Source organism: Neoarius graeffei, chromosome 2, assembly GCF_027579695.1.
Source record: "Neoarius graeffei isolate fNeoGra1 chromosome 2, fNeoGra1.pri, whole genome shotgun sequence".
NCBI classification, from domain to species: domain Eukaryota; kingdom Metazoa; phylum Chordata; class Actinopteri; order Siluriformes; family Ariidae; genus Neoarius; species Neoarius graeffei.
In genome coordinates, this window is record NC_083570.1 from 49,894,300 (window position 1) to 49,908,583 (window position 14,284).

The window sequence follows — 14,284 nt, forward strand, 5'->3', positions numbered from 1 at the left end:
TTCTGATCAGAGACTTTTCCTCACGAACGCTGAGATTCGGACCAAGAACCCTCTGCTTTTCACGGGAACCACCCAAGTGCTCCGCTGGACCCGGAAGTTTTCTCCGCCTCCATCACGAGCGGCTCACGTGCTCCCACGGCGAGGCCCGAGACTACACCGGCGAATAGTTCTTCATATCTTGCTAAAGGCAGGATTAAGTAAGATTTTGGCATTTGGGCATAATTAGGATAGTCTTAGGAATTTGCTTTTATTTGAAATAGTGTGAATTTAAACCCAGGTTTATTGTTACACTGTTGAACACGCAGCGTGTTGATTTATTTTGGTTCTATGTTCTCTCAATTGTTTAATAGATAGGCTGCGCATGCTTCTCTCTTTTATTCTTTACTACTAACATATAGTTCTCATTATTATACATCTTGATGTCATTAAGATTTCAGTGGATTCAGTATGGTTATGAGCTAGTGGGTTAGCTACAGCTTCGCTTTTGTCTGCTTAGCAACACAAAGCTAATCAAGGCCTACCATGTGCTCAGCAAGCCATCAGGCCTAACAAACACACTTTAGCTAGGCTATAGGGCCTTTCACAAACACATACTAGCAACACAAGGCTAATCTAGGCCTCCACCACGTGTAGTTAGCTACACGAGGCTAAACACAGAGCTAATCCTTTGTTCTGTTTAGATAACATTCTTTTGTTTAGCTACCAACAAGCTAGGCCTCCACCACGTGTAGTTAGCTACACGAGGCTAAACACATGGTCAAGTCCTTCACACTCCCTCTCTCTCTCTCTCTCTCTCTCTCTCTCTCTCACACACACACACACACACACACACACACTTCACTGCTTGTATATATTGATTTATCTTTTTATCTTTGTATAATAAATTCATTTATTAAACAAACTGTGTTTATTTGTGTGAACAACATCTGAAGTCCCCAATTTTCTCAAAGAATTCAAAAAGGGTGCAAATGTTATATAATATGGTAAGTGATCTTAATAATTTGGAAATGTACCATAATTTAGCTGTTTGGTAATTTATTATTAAGCACCAGGATTAATGGTATGATTCACTAAATGATTCACTAAATGATTCATTGAACGATTCACTGAACGATTCACTTCAAATGAGAGTGATTCTATGGTATGATTCAATTCAAACGAGTCAAATTAAATGATTCAATGGGATTGATTCATTTTAATTATTGACCTTCAAAATTTAATGAGACTGATTTAACGAGATTGATCACTTAATATCAATAATTAATTGATTGCACCCACACCTATATTTCATTGAATTTCATTTATTTAATTTAGAATTTTAATAGAGCACAAGGAACTATGAAGAATAGATTAGTATTTATGGTTATGTGCAAATCTTGTGTGTGCAACATGTAAGGAAAAAACGAACAGAAAATTCTACCGTACCGGCCGCTATTTGGAATGGTCCAAATAACTGTCTCTCAGAAGAACTTTCAGAAGAGCTCGAGCTCCGTTGACGACGAGACTTGCGACCATAGACTGTCCGTGCTTGCGACTGAAGAAATTTGCTTCAACAACACTGGCCAGTTCTCCTCTTTGTGGTAGTGTGGTTAAAAATAGTGGTTAAGTGAACATGTGCTTGTACACATGGTACTCTGATGGACAAGAACCCCATCCCACCTCACGCCCAGTGTTCCTGGCATAGGCTCCAGATTCACCACCATACTGAGTAGGATAAAACAGTGACTGAGGATTACTTCACAGACTTATTCTCCCCGTGTCTGTGTGAGTTTCCTCCACAGTCCAAAGATGTGCAGTTAGGTTGACGTGGGGTGGCCTTGGGCTGAGGTGCCCTTGAGCAATTCCCAGATAGCAAAAATCAGTTGAATCAACATTGAAATAGCGTTTGGCAGAAAACATTGAGATAATGTTGAAATGATATTGAAAGTGTCCCCTTGAATTTGGGTTGAATCAACGTTGAATTTTCAACCCAATCAGCATTGAATCAATAGTGATTCAACCATCATCTAAATTCTATTTAGATGATGGTTGAATCACTATTGATTCAATGCTGATAGGGTTGAAAATTCAACGTTGATTCAACCTAAATTCAAGGGGACACTTTCAATATCATTTCAACATTATTTCAATGTCTTCTGCCAAACGCTATTTCAATGTTGATTCAACTGATTTTTGCTATCTGGGTTAGAAAGTGAGGGTGGCTTCTTTGGGATGCATTTCTGCTAACAGAGCAAAAATAAACAGAACATTTGGCCACATGAAGATCCTCGTAATGAGAAAATGAGGACCTCAAACAATCTGAAATTTGGATGTTCAATGGCACTGATGGACTTCTGTCTTTTCTCGGTCTTTCTCTCGGCCGAAATATTCTTCTGGCATCGCTATGTGACAAACTGCTCCGGCTACAATGTCAACATTCTGATATTGTGACCATCTTATTTTGGGCAGCTGACTAAATAAACAAACAGTGCACCCAGTAGAATATAGTGGCTTCATTCGTGCGTCAGGGATCAAAACCCGAAATATCACGACAATGCTGTTGCTCATCTTCGGCTCAATAGGAATGTTGTTTTGTTGTGATAAATGGAGTACAGTAAAGGTTGTCGTAAGCCGGTGTTTCAAATAGATCAGTGTGTGTGTCTGGCTCTGTGATGACTGTCATACTGATCTATGTGACTGTTTCTCAAAATATGTCCAAAGCAGAGCTGACCGGAGCATTCACATTCCTGTCCGTATTCAGAAAAAAGTTTAAATGGAAACAGGCCTTATTCAGACAGCATCAGTACGTAATCTCACACACTCCGCCAAACAGCAGAATTACAACGAAAGACATCTCTCTCTCTCTCTCACACACACACACCTTCCTTCAATCCCTTAAACTGCGTAACTTGCTTTATTTTTTTCGCGGTGTGGTTTATCAAATCCTGCGCTCTGATTGGCTGGCGAGCGGGTCCGTATCTTACGGTACGGACCCCGGTTACGGACCTCTGGCGACTCGCTCGTTCACAACAAACATGGTAGAATTTTTTGTCAACATTTATCTTTTTTTTTTTTTTTTAATAAGATTATCAAAAAATTGGGGCGTCGTGGCTCGGGTGGACGGGGCGCCGTGCCGTGGGTCCGGGGACCCGGGTTCGGTTCCGGCCCGAGGTCATTTCCCGATCCCTCCCCGTCTCTCTCTCCCCCACTCATTTCCTGTCTCTGCCCTGTCCTATCCAATAATAAAGGTGAAAAAAGCCCCAAAAAAATCTTTAAAAAAAAAAAGATTATCAAAAATCTTATAAATTTTTGCCAGCATTTCTCAGTATAATAGCATTAGTTTTACAGCATGGATAGCGATAACGACAGTGTTCACAGCGAAAGTGAGTTTTACTACCCTGAGGAAGAAGGAATAAAAGAAAACATTGCAGGAGAAAGATAAAAACCTCTAACTGTTGCTAACGCCGAGCAAAAACATGGCTGAATCCTGAATGACTCAATTTTGTATAAATGGGGGACGACATAGGCGACAAAATGTAGTTGTTTTTTTTTTTTCCTGCCATGGAAGTGCACTTGTATACCGAGGAGGAAGCCGATTGCATTACAGCCGTGAATGAGGATTCAAAATGGCGGCTCGGCTCGGTTTTCCCTTTCAGGCGCTCTCGTTTTCTGTTAGAATTTGGTAAAGAAAAAATAAAGATATCAAACCAGCTTAAGGTCGGTCCGTATGGTGAAATACCGTGACCTCTGCCCAGAGGGCCTCGCTCAGTACTTTCAAGACCTCGGTCACGGTATTTCACGATACGGACCTCCCAGCTGGTAAATAACACATGTATTTGATACGTGCGTGTATGTGCGCGCATGTGTTACAGATCACCATATGAGAAACCTAACCACAATTCATAAGCTTTTGTCAACGTCACACATGATTGGTGAGGTTTCGGGTCATTTCTACTCACACAGACTAAACTGCTCTTCTTCTAGTTGTGCACAGCGTGGTCCCCTTCAGCACAGCTGGGAAATCTGCAGGAAGAAGAGAAAAGCTTTAATGCATCCACACAGTGCTAAAGATCCATCAAAAAACCTAATACATTTTGCTTAATGCTTTTAGGAAGCATAAAAAAAACCAACATCCTTCGTCTGCGTAATGCTGCTAGAAAAGCGTCTGATTTACCACTCAGACGACACATTTATTAGCAAAGCTCTGCTTCAGGGTTTAAATATAAACGAGGACCTGGCCACTGTCTCTCCATTATATACGTACTGTTAAATGTATGCACTTTTTATGAGAAAATGTGACTACAATGACACACACACACACAAATTGCAGGAGAGGAGGTGGCACACATTTTCAAGATTTTGGGAAAGCTGGCAGGATGGCAATATTCACACTGGTGCTGCATGCTGGCTGACACGGTTAATGAAGTGCTTAGTGCAGAAGCCTTCATTAGAGTCTGTGCCTGTTGGAGAGCACTAATGGAGATCTCGCTCACACTCGCTCTCAATGTAACCATCTGTCTGCTGCATTCATCACTATACGCGCTCATACGGAAAAGTACCAACCAAACAGTAATGAGAATATTAAAACAAACAAAACACTCAGAAGAGTGTATCATGAAGTATCTAATATGTTGCAGTACTGACTTCATAACATTTCTCGACGTACAAGTTTTGACCAATAGAGCCTCTGCGTGCGTGCATGCTTTAATGGTACTGGTAAGCAGCTAATATAAACTGTGCTCTAAACCACCAACCTAGTTACTATGGCAACCTCAAGCACACACACAAAAATGCTTTCATCTTCACTAATTTCCCAGAAATGTAACCATTCCCTGTTTCACTGTCTTGATTATTCCACCAATTTGGGAAAAACAGTCATCTTTGTCTGGTTCACAGAAGTACGCATTGTTAAAACATCCAGTCTGTAACAATCTCAAACTGGGAATCAGAATTTTCAGTCCTTTAAAAAAGGAATCAGAGCAAAAATTATCACGTTTTTATTGAAGTAAAATATCAAAGAAAAAATATAAAAGACTACTTTATTAGAGAAACAAACACTTTAACCTACTCACTAACAGTGACAGGCCGAGCTCTGCGCCCCAACGCCCCCCGCAGGCCGAGCTCCGCGCTAGGGCTGCACAATATATCGAAAAAGTATCGATATCGCGATATCATAGTTTGCGATACACATACCGCAAAAATTACTTAAATTTCGAAAAAAGGCACATTTTTCTGTGCCGTCCAATCACATTTGAATGTCAACAAGCGCCGCGGGATAACTCCGCCCCCTATTGCAAAACAAGTAAAAGCCTCGTGGTGATGGCAGAAGGTGCGAGCGGTAGCAAGTGTGGTGAGACAAACTTGTGTGAGGAGGAACTGGTTTCCAAAAAAAAAAAAAAAAATGCACGTCTGCTATTTGGAAGTACTTTGGATTCAGGAGGGATGACGTACTGCAAACTCAGGTACTTTGCAAGACATGTACCTGTAAAACAGTGGTGGGGCGGCTCACTGGGACAAACACTGATGTACAGCAGCATAAAAACATAAAACCGCGCTCTCTCTCACTCTCTCTCTCACACACACTACTGCTCTCTCACCCGCATGTGTTATTAACAGATTGTGTTTGAGTTTATGGTGAATCTGTGTTGCTCACCTTCATCTCCCAGGAGCCGCTGAAATTGCCATTTTGAATGCTTTATGTTAATTTAATGTAGTTTTCAGTTTTTTGTTTACTTCAACTTAAGACATTTTCTGCTGCGCTCACAAAAATTAAGAGATCTAAAGATGATTGATGGACACCATTGCAGGTGTAGCCATGTTTTTCCAATAAAAAAGAATGTTGGAATGGAAGCGATTCATTGAGTGTTTTTTTTTTTTTAAATGCTAGATACAGGGCAGAACGGCGAGTAGAGGTAAGAAAAACAGTATATATTTAATTATCGTGATACATATCGATATCGAGATATTCAGTCATGTTATCGAATATCGCATATTTTTCTGATATCGTGCAGCCCTACTCCGCGCCCCCACGCCCCCCGCAGGCCGAGCTCCGCGCCCCCCGCAGGCCGAGCTCCGCGCCCCCACGCCCCCCGAGCTCCGCGCCCCCCGCAGGCCGAGCTCCGCGCCCCACGCCCCCCGCAGGCCGAGCTCCGCGCCCCCACGCCCCCCGCAGGCCGAGCTCCGCGCCCCCACGCCCCCCGAGCTCCGCGCCCCCCGCAGGCCGAGCTCCGCGCCCCACGCCCCCCGCAGGCCGAGCTCCGCGCCCCCACGCCCCCCGCAGGCCGAGCTCCGCGCCCCCACGCCGAGTCACACTAACAGCTACCAAACTGATCCACTTTCTCTGACCTAGAAGCCAAACCGCTCTCCTTCAGCTATAAGCCTGGTTCCTCTCCAACAGTTACAGACTGAACTGCTCTGTCTTAGCAAAAGTCTGAGCTATTCTACAACATCTCTCGACCAAGGCAGTGTCCAAGAATTACACTACCGTTCAAAAGTTTGGGGTCACCCAGACAATTTTGTGTTTTCCATGAAAAGTCACACTTTTATTTACCACCATAAGTTGCAAAATGAATAGAAAATATAATTGAGCCATTTTTCTGGCCATTTTGAGCATTTAATCGACCCCACAAATGTGATGCTCCAGAAACTCAATCTGCTCAAAGGAAGGTCAGTTTTATAGCTTCTCTAAAGAGCTCAACTGTTTTCAGCTGTGCTAACATGATTGTACAAGGGTTTTCTAATCATCCATTAGCCTTCTGAGGCAATGAGCAAACACATTGTACCATTAGAACACTGGAGTGAGAGTTGCTGGAAATGGGCCTCTATACACCTATGGAGATATTGCACCAAAAACCACACATTTGCAGCTAGAATAGTCATTTACCACATTAGCAATGTATAGAGTGCATTTCTGATTAGTTTAAAGTGATCTTCATTGAAAAGAACAGTGCTTTTCTTTCAAAAATAAGGACATTTCAAAGTGACCCCAAACTTTTGAACGGGAGTCTACCGACTACCAGTGTCCTGAAAGTACGGACCAAGCCAACGTTCAATCTAAAGGAAATTAAGGCTGTGCACAGGACACATTTAAGATCCCACTCCTGCCGGCTCCTGAAGGAATTCCGAGATGAATTTAGTTGGTTCCGTTTCCCAAAATATAAACGAACTAGTCATTTAAACCACGGCGACACTAATCAAGATAATGCAGCTACTAAAGATGAATGAATAACAGCGGTAAATGTGTTACACAGTGCCGTGCGAGCACCCAGTACGCCCCCGTGTTAATGAACGTTGCCTGTATGGCTCCTGTGGGATCCAAGTCTCTCTAAAGCAATCTCTTTAACTCAGTAATTATAAAGTTTTGTTCTGGGGGGGAAAAAAAAAAATCGATCATTATATGGGGAGCTTAGCTTCACTCAGGGTAAAATGATTAATAAAACAAAGCCTCCGAGACAGTGTAAACAAAAACTAAAATCAGGTTTGTGCACCATTCATTCTGATAATAGATTTTCAGCAACAACGATGGTGCAAACACAGTGAGTGCAAACAAGACCATTTGCAGGTGATTAGAGCTGTAAATGAGGTCTCGGATGTCGCCGTTTTGCCCACCAGCAGCGTATAAATCTCATTTATTTATGACAACCTGAGAGAGCGCACATGACTTGAGCCGGTTGTGGAATTTAAGTGTCCTGCCACGATGCTCTTCTTCAGTGGCTGCCTCACAGCAGAACAGAGGAGTTGCACAATTTCTCAGCTCAAAATACAGAAAGAGAGAGAGAGAGAGAGAGAGAGATCGATCTCAGGGGTCTGCAAACATGCTTTGCTCTCACTCTTCCCGGCATAACCTCTTCAGTGAATGATTTATAAAGCCGGTTTTTCCTACAGCACTGGATGAGAATGAGAACAGTGCGCACGCACACAAAGTCCTACAGAGACGCCTTTCACTTGTGACTATTACATAACCCACCTTATCTTTCTCACCATCTTTCTGCTTCTTCATTCTCCCTCTCTTTCCCTCTTGCAGTGCAGTGCGGATTTATTACATAGCAAACAGAATGCAATGGAAAGGGAAATGATTTGCAGCTTCAGTTGTAAAACTGCTGCAGTATTTATAGGTTGAGTATTATTGCCAGTGGTCCCAAAAAAAAAAAATAATAATAATAATAATAATAATAATAATCTGAAGGTCTTCTCAAAAGCCAAAATTAACATCCAGCTAAAGGAACTTTGTCGGAGTTCTGAGAAGTACTCGAGGAAGTTTCTTCTTTTTTGTGCGTGTCCGCACTGGAGGGACTGAGAACGATGGGAGTTCTAAGAACGCCGTTTCGAGGGAATTTTTTAAGCTCTTACTTCACGGTAGGCTCTGTCCCAGCACAAGAGGAACCATGAGTGACATAAGAGTACAGTAACTGGTCCAGATATACTGCGAGTGTACGTTGATTTGTTGAACACACAAGCCAATGCAGTGCTGGCAACCAGCATTTTTAAAGATCTGTAAAACCTTAGGTCGCGTGTAACCAACAGCTCTTAACATTAGCGCTTAAAAATCAACCAATCAATCAATAAATAAATGGACTGCTAGTGTAATCTAGGCTTTACTGAGCCTATGGACTAGGGATCGACCGATGTGTTTTTTTCAGGGCCGATACCGATTATTATGGAATTGGGATGCCGATAACCGATATGTGCAACCGATAAATGTAAACATTATAATTCACATGAAATTAAACATGGCACACACTGACACAGACCTTCATATCCACGAAATGTATGTTTAATTGTAAAATTGAACATGAAATTTTGTGCAGGGAGATGCCAGCAGCATTTGTACAATAAAGTCAAACATTAGTTAGAATAAAATGAGAAATAAAATAAAATATTCACCAATAAAAAAATAAAATCACTCCCTACTATATTACAGCTCACCATTTTCAGTGGAAAATAAATGAAAATACACTCTGGATTCTTTTACACTAAGAACTAAGTAAGACTTACCAACTTCAAGTAGTTTTTAAAGAACAAATCAAGTGTAGGGAGCTGCTTGCAGCATTTTTTAAAAAGTAAAATCAAACATAAAGTAGGCGATCACTCCCTATTATATAACAACTTAACAAGTAACCATCTACATTCTAATGCTTTTAATGCCCAAGCCTAATATTCCCAATTTAGGAGGATTATATTGTAGTGAAGGAAGCATCACATGTAGTTTCAGCGAGACTAGTTGGTTGTAGGCTAATTCAAGTGCTTCCTTCCATAAGCTAAGTTTGCCCGGCTACACAGATGCAAATGGACAGTTTTAACGAGTAGTAGATGAAGAATGTAAACATATAATGATGTTGTGCTTTTGCAACTTGTGTGTTTGTGACTTATTGCGGCAAAAGCAGCGTGTCCTTACCTTGAAGTGGGATCTGCTTCTGCCCGAGTGCCCGTACGGCCGCCTTGAAACAGTTCACAGCGTTTAGCTACACTTGTCAATTGGCTATATCTCTTGTGCCAAACAAATCAGATGTTGTGGTGGGCGGGACCGTGTTCTTGAACTCAGAGAGGCGAGTGCAGGAAAGGATGTGCAGTGACAGTCACGTTAGGAACGAAATGGCTGCAAAAAGGCATGTTATCGGCATATCGGTGGAAATTATAGCCGATACCGATAACCCTAAAAATGCAGAATATCGGCCCGACATATCGGCCAGGCCGATTATCGGCCGACCCCTACTATGGACGATCGAGAAAATACGACAATGCAATTTTGATGCGTCTGAACACAATATAAAAAGCTTAATTAAACTAAATGTTCTTGTTCATGGGTAGTTTTTAGCCATTATGTAAGAAAACCCTTAGCCTAGAAAATAATAATCCATTCAATATTTTAAGCAATCGCCACTATTTTCCACCACAAACGTGCTCTTTATAATGTAAAATAAACAATTTACTGTCAGCACATAACACTTCCTGGTTTCCCTCAGTCTATGGCGTGGTGGAATGATCCGTTTCTATAGAAACATGCGACCGAAATGTGTGACACAAAAGTGAAAAAGTTTAAATCCTAATGGTGCTAGTTTCATGTTTTCACAGCAAAACAAAAACGGTGGTGGACAAGTCGCAAATCCATATGAAAACAGGCAACAAACTAGTGACATCACCATAGCAACCATCAGCCAGCTTATGTCACTTCAGCGTTCCTACTGGTAGTGCAAATGCAAACAGAAACGAGTGCTCGGAGAGCACAATATCCCCTGCTGGCAACTGTGCCATAACTCTGGGAAAATGCAACTGAACTGAACAAAACTGCAATATGTGTATTACCGACATATACAGTGGTGCTTGAAAGTTTGTGAACCCTTTAGAATTTTCTAGATTTCTGCACAAATATGACCTAAAACATCATCAGATTTTCACACAAGTCCTAAAAGTAGATAAAGAGAACCCAGTTAAACAAATGAGACAAAAATATTATACTTGGTCATTTATTTATTGACGAAAATGATCCAATATTACATATCTGAGAGTGGCAAAAGTAGGTTAAGTACATCTCATCTCATTATCTGTAGCTGCTTTATCCTGTTCTACAGGGTCGCAGGCAAGCTGGAGCCTATCCCAGCTGACTACGGGCGAAAGGCGGGGTACACCCTGGACAAGTCGCCAGGTTATCACAGGGCTGACACATAGACACAGACAACCATTCACATTCACACCTACGCTCAATTTAGAGTCACCAGTTAACCTAACCTGCATGTCTTTGGACTGTGGGGGAAACCGGAGCACCCGGAGGAAACCCACGCGGACACGGGGAGAACATGCAAACTCCGCACAGAAAGGCCCTCGCCGGCCACGGGGCTCGAACCCGGACCTTCTTGCTGTGAGGCGACAGCGCTAACCACTACACCACCGTGCCACCCATGTTAAGTACATATTAAATCAAAATCAGACAAACTAGTTATCAGACAATTAGTTCCCCTGGTTTAAAAACGAGCACTTCAGGTGATTAAAATGAAACATGTTCCTGTAGAACAGGATAAAGCAGCTAGAGATAACGAGATGAGATGAGATGTTGTTCTTCAATAAATCCAAGTCTTTTCTGTTCTCTCGGTCTCTTGTTTCTGATTAAAAGAAAAGTCTGACGGGACTGGTGGGTTTAAATGTGAGCACACCAATCATTCGTTACACTTCTCACAACACTACAACTCACCACCTCCATCATCTCTCTGTCTGTCTCTCTCCTCCTCCTCAACCACACACACACACACACACACACAGATTAGATCTACCCGTGAGAGGAGCTACACAGTTCATTTTGCCCAGGATCTTTTTGCTGGTTGCTAGGAAATGAGCTCGAACTGGAAAGAGAAGCATGCATGGACAGTTCTCACGAAAACAGGCACCACTGAAACTAAGAGGCGAAAGAATTAGGGGGCCTAAGAAGCTGCTCAGATATCGTGTAGCTACACTACAGGATTTGTGAGAGCTCAGAACATATTGCTGCCATCAAGTTAGAAAACATAGCACTCCAATGCATGTTCTCTTCATGCGGACAGATGAGAAGGCTCTCTCTCTCGCCCCTTTTCCACCAAAGCAGTTCCAGGGCTGGTTCGGGGCCAGTGCTTAGTTTGGAACCGGGTTTTCTGTTTCCACTGGCAAAGAACTGGCTCTGGGGCCAGAAAAACCGGTTCCAGGCTAGCACCAACTCTCTGCTGGGCCAGAGGAAAGAACCGCTTACGTCAGCGGGGGGGCGGAGTTGTTAAAACCAACAACAATTGCAAGACTGCGAAAGATCGCCATTTTTAAGCGACGAGAAGCAGCAGCTGTACAAACGCGAAGTCATCCATTATTATTATTGTTGTTGCTGCTTCTTCTTCTCCGTGTTGTTGTTGCTTCGATGTTCGCGCCAAGGTTTATGCAAACGCAGCGACATAACTGACGTATACAGCGACGTAATGACGTGGCTCTCCTTAGCACCCCGAGCTATGGAAAAGCAAACTGGTTCTCAGCTGGCTCGCGAGTTGTGAACCAGCACCAGCACCGGCCCCGAACTAGCCCTGGAACTGATTTGGTGGAAAAGGGGTATCTCTCTCTCTCTCAAGTGCACTGAGATGAATAATCTCTCATAGGCTTCCCCCACACAATTCACTCTGAGTAAAAACTGTGTATGGAATTTTATTTTTTAGACCCATGCATGCATACACACACACACACACACACAGCGAGACACACACACAGAGAGAGAAGGAGATTAGCTCATCAGTAGTGCTCAGAGAGAAAATGATAAATGGCCTGCTCTAAAGTATTATCTAATCTGAGACATAGCGAGAGAAAGAGAGAGAGAGAAACAGATCAACCCTTTGGCTACCAGTCAGTCTCTCAGTCTCACTCCGGTCTGAAGCTCATACACTTACACACGCACACAAAGTCTTAAGTGGCTCCTTCCATCAGTAAGGATAATGTGTTTACAGGAAATAGTGCACACTAGAATCTTTTCCTGTGTCTACATCATCGACGTTCCATGTTGCCTCATAACTGTCCATAGAGACAGAAAGGCCTGAGGTGAAAAACACCACCCACACAACCACGTCTTGAACTGAAACAAGGTTGTGTTTTGTTTTTTCAAAAGGGGGGGATGGAAGTAAAGACGAACATAGACGGAACACATTCTGCTATTCTTCTGCTTCAGGTTCAAGCTGAAAAACCTGAATATATTTAGTGGGTGATTATTCATGTGAATTAATGGCCTGTTAATTGGCTTAAACGTACACAGACACCCGACCATCACACCCATATATGGGTTTTCCTAGAGCTGGGCGATATGGCCTAAAAAAAAAAAAAAAAAAAAAATCTTCCATTTTTTCACAAAAAATCCGATTTTAATCGAGTTTTTTCCCCGTCTACTAAAAATCAAACTACAGATGACAAAGAAACGGTTCAAAACAAGTTTTACCTTTATTTTTTCCTTCACTTAAATTTCCCCTTTGGGGTTAAAGTGCAACCAGAAACCAAAAAGAAGCTTGTAGATGAGAGAACATCGCGATAGCGTCTGTGATTGCCTTCCACCGCGCCCCATTCTTATCATAAAGGCGCACAGTTCGAAAATGTGTCCGGGACGGCTGCTTGCTTTACTGTGGATGGTGCGCTCGTGCTGCGGCTGTGTTCATTCCGCTGGGAGCAGCACTTCTCCCGCGCCGCTGCAGGCTTCTGTTTAAGGCAGGGGTGGGCAATTATTTTTTCCATGGGGCCACATGAGAAACAGAACATTTTGTGGAGGGCCGGACCAAAAGGCTGAACTAAATTCTGCATAATATTAATTGTATTTCTTTATATAAAGCAGTAAATAACATTGTTTTTACAAGCTGCTAAGACTGGTAAGAGTATGGGAAAAAACGAGGTTGCCTTACAAAAAATGTCATTTATTCAATCAAATTTCCCAAAACAATGGTTAACAAAATGTGAACGTTTGTACCATTTTTTTTTCAGTCACATTCACCCCAAAACACAATAAAGACATCACAATATTGTCTTTCTACTCCAAATATCAAGCAAGATACATCATATTATAATAATGATGCCGTGTCGATTCGGTGTAGGAATCAGAGCTACAGATCGGCTCGGGCTCCGGCGCCTGCTGGTGACGTCACACTATGTGATTGGCTGGACCGTTTGAAGGATGACGTACAAGCTTGTGGTTGGTCTGGACAAATTACGGAAGTAGTTATCGCGGGATTAGGTTTCGTGGGATTTCATGTCGTGTTCATGTCACGCGCATTGCGTTTTTCTTGAACACAACTTCAAAATAAAAGCAATGCACATTCAGTCCATGCATGAGGTAACATTAGAAAATACGTTTATTTTGTAATTTCTAATTAACCTTACGCGGGCCGGTCAGAATGAACCAAAGGGCCGGATGCGGCCCGCGGGCCGGAAAATGCCCAGGTCTGCTTTAAGGTGTTGGAATAAATTCGTCTTGCTGCTTCCTTTAGAAGCAGCCGTTTTCAAACACACCTTACAACGAGGACTTGTTTGGTCTGCGTCCGACACTGCAAAACCGAACCAATTCCACATCACGGAGGAAGTTACTCCTTTCTTGGGCACAAGTTGCGGCTTTCCCCCAATCGCTGCCATGTTGTTTGTGTGTGTCTATGGCAAGCGCATGGGTGGAGGGCTATAGTTTCAGTGCCCGATCCGTCCATGCTGCCCGATCCGTTCTGCACATGCGCAGAGGGGAACGTCGGTGGCAGAAGTTAAAACTGAGAGAAAACCAATTTTCATAAAAAAACACATCGTCCTTAACTGTAAATTCGAATTAATCGATAAAACCGAT

General features: G+C 42.6%; 1 protein-coding gene across 2 annotated transcripts in view; it reads right to left on the bottom strand.

The window, feature by feature from the left end:
• peak1 (pseudopodium-enriched atypical kinase 1) overlaps positions 1-14,284 on the bottom strand; it is a 223,610-nt gene that overhangs the window by 113,485 nt on the left and 95,841 nt on the right. For both annotated transcript variants that reach the window (XM_060914372.1, XM_060914373.1), the window contains exon 2: positions 3,939-4,002. The gene's annotated coding sequence lies outside the window, so the exon portion shown is untranslated. The remainder of the gene's footprint in view (positions 1-3,938; positions 4,003-14,284) is intronic.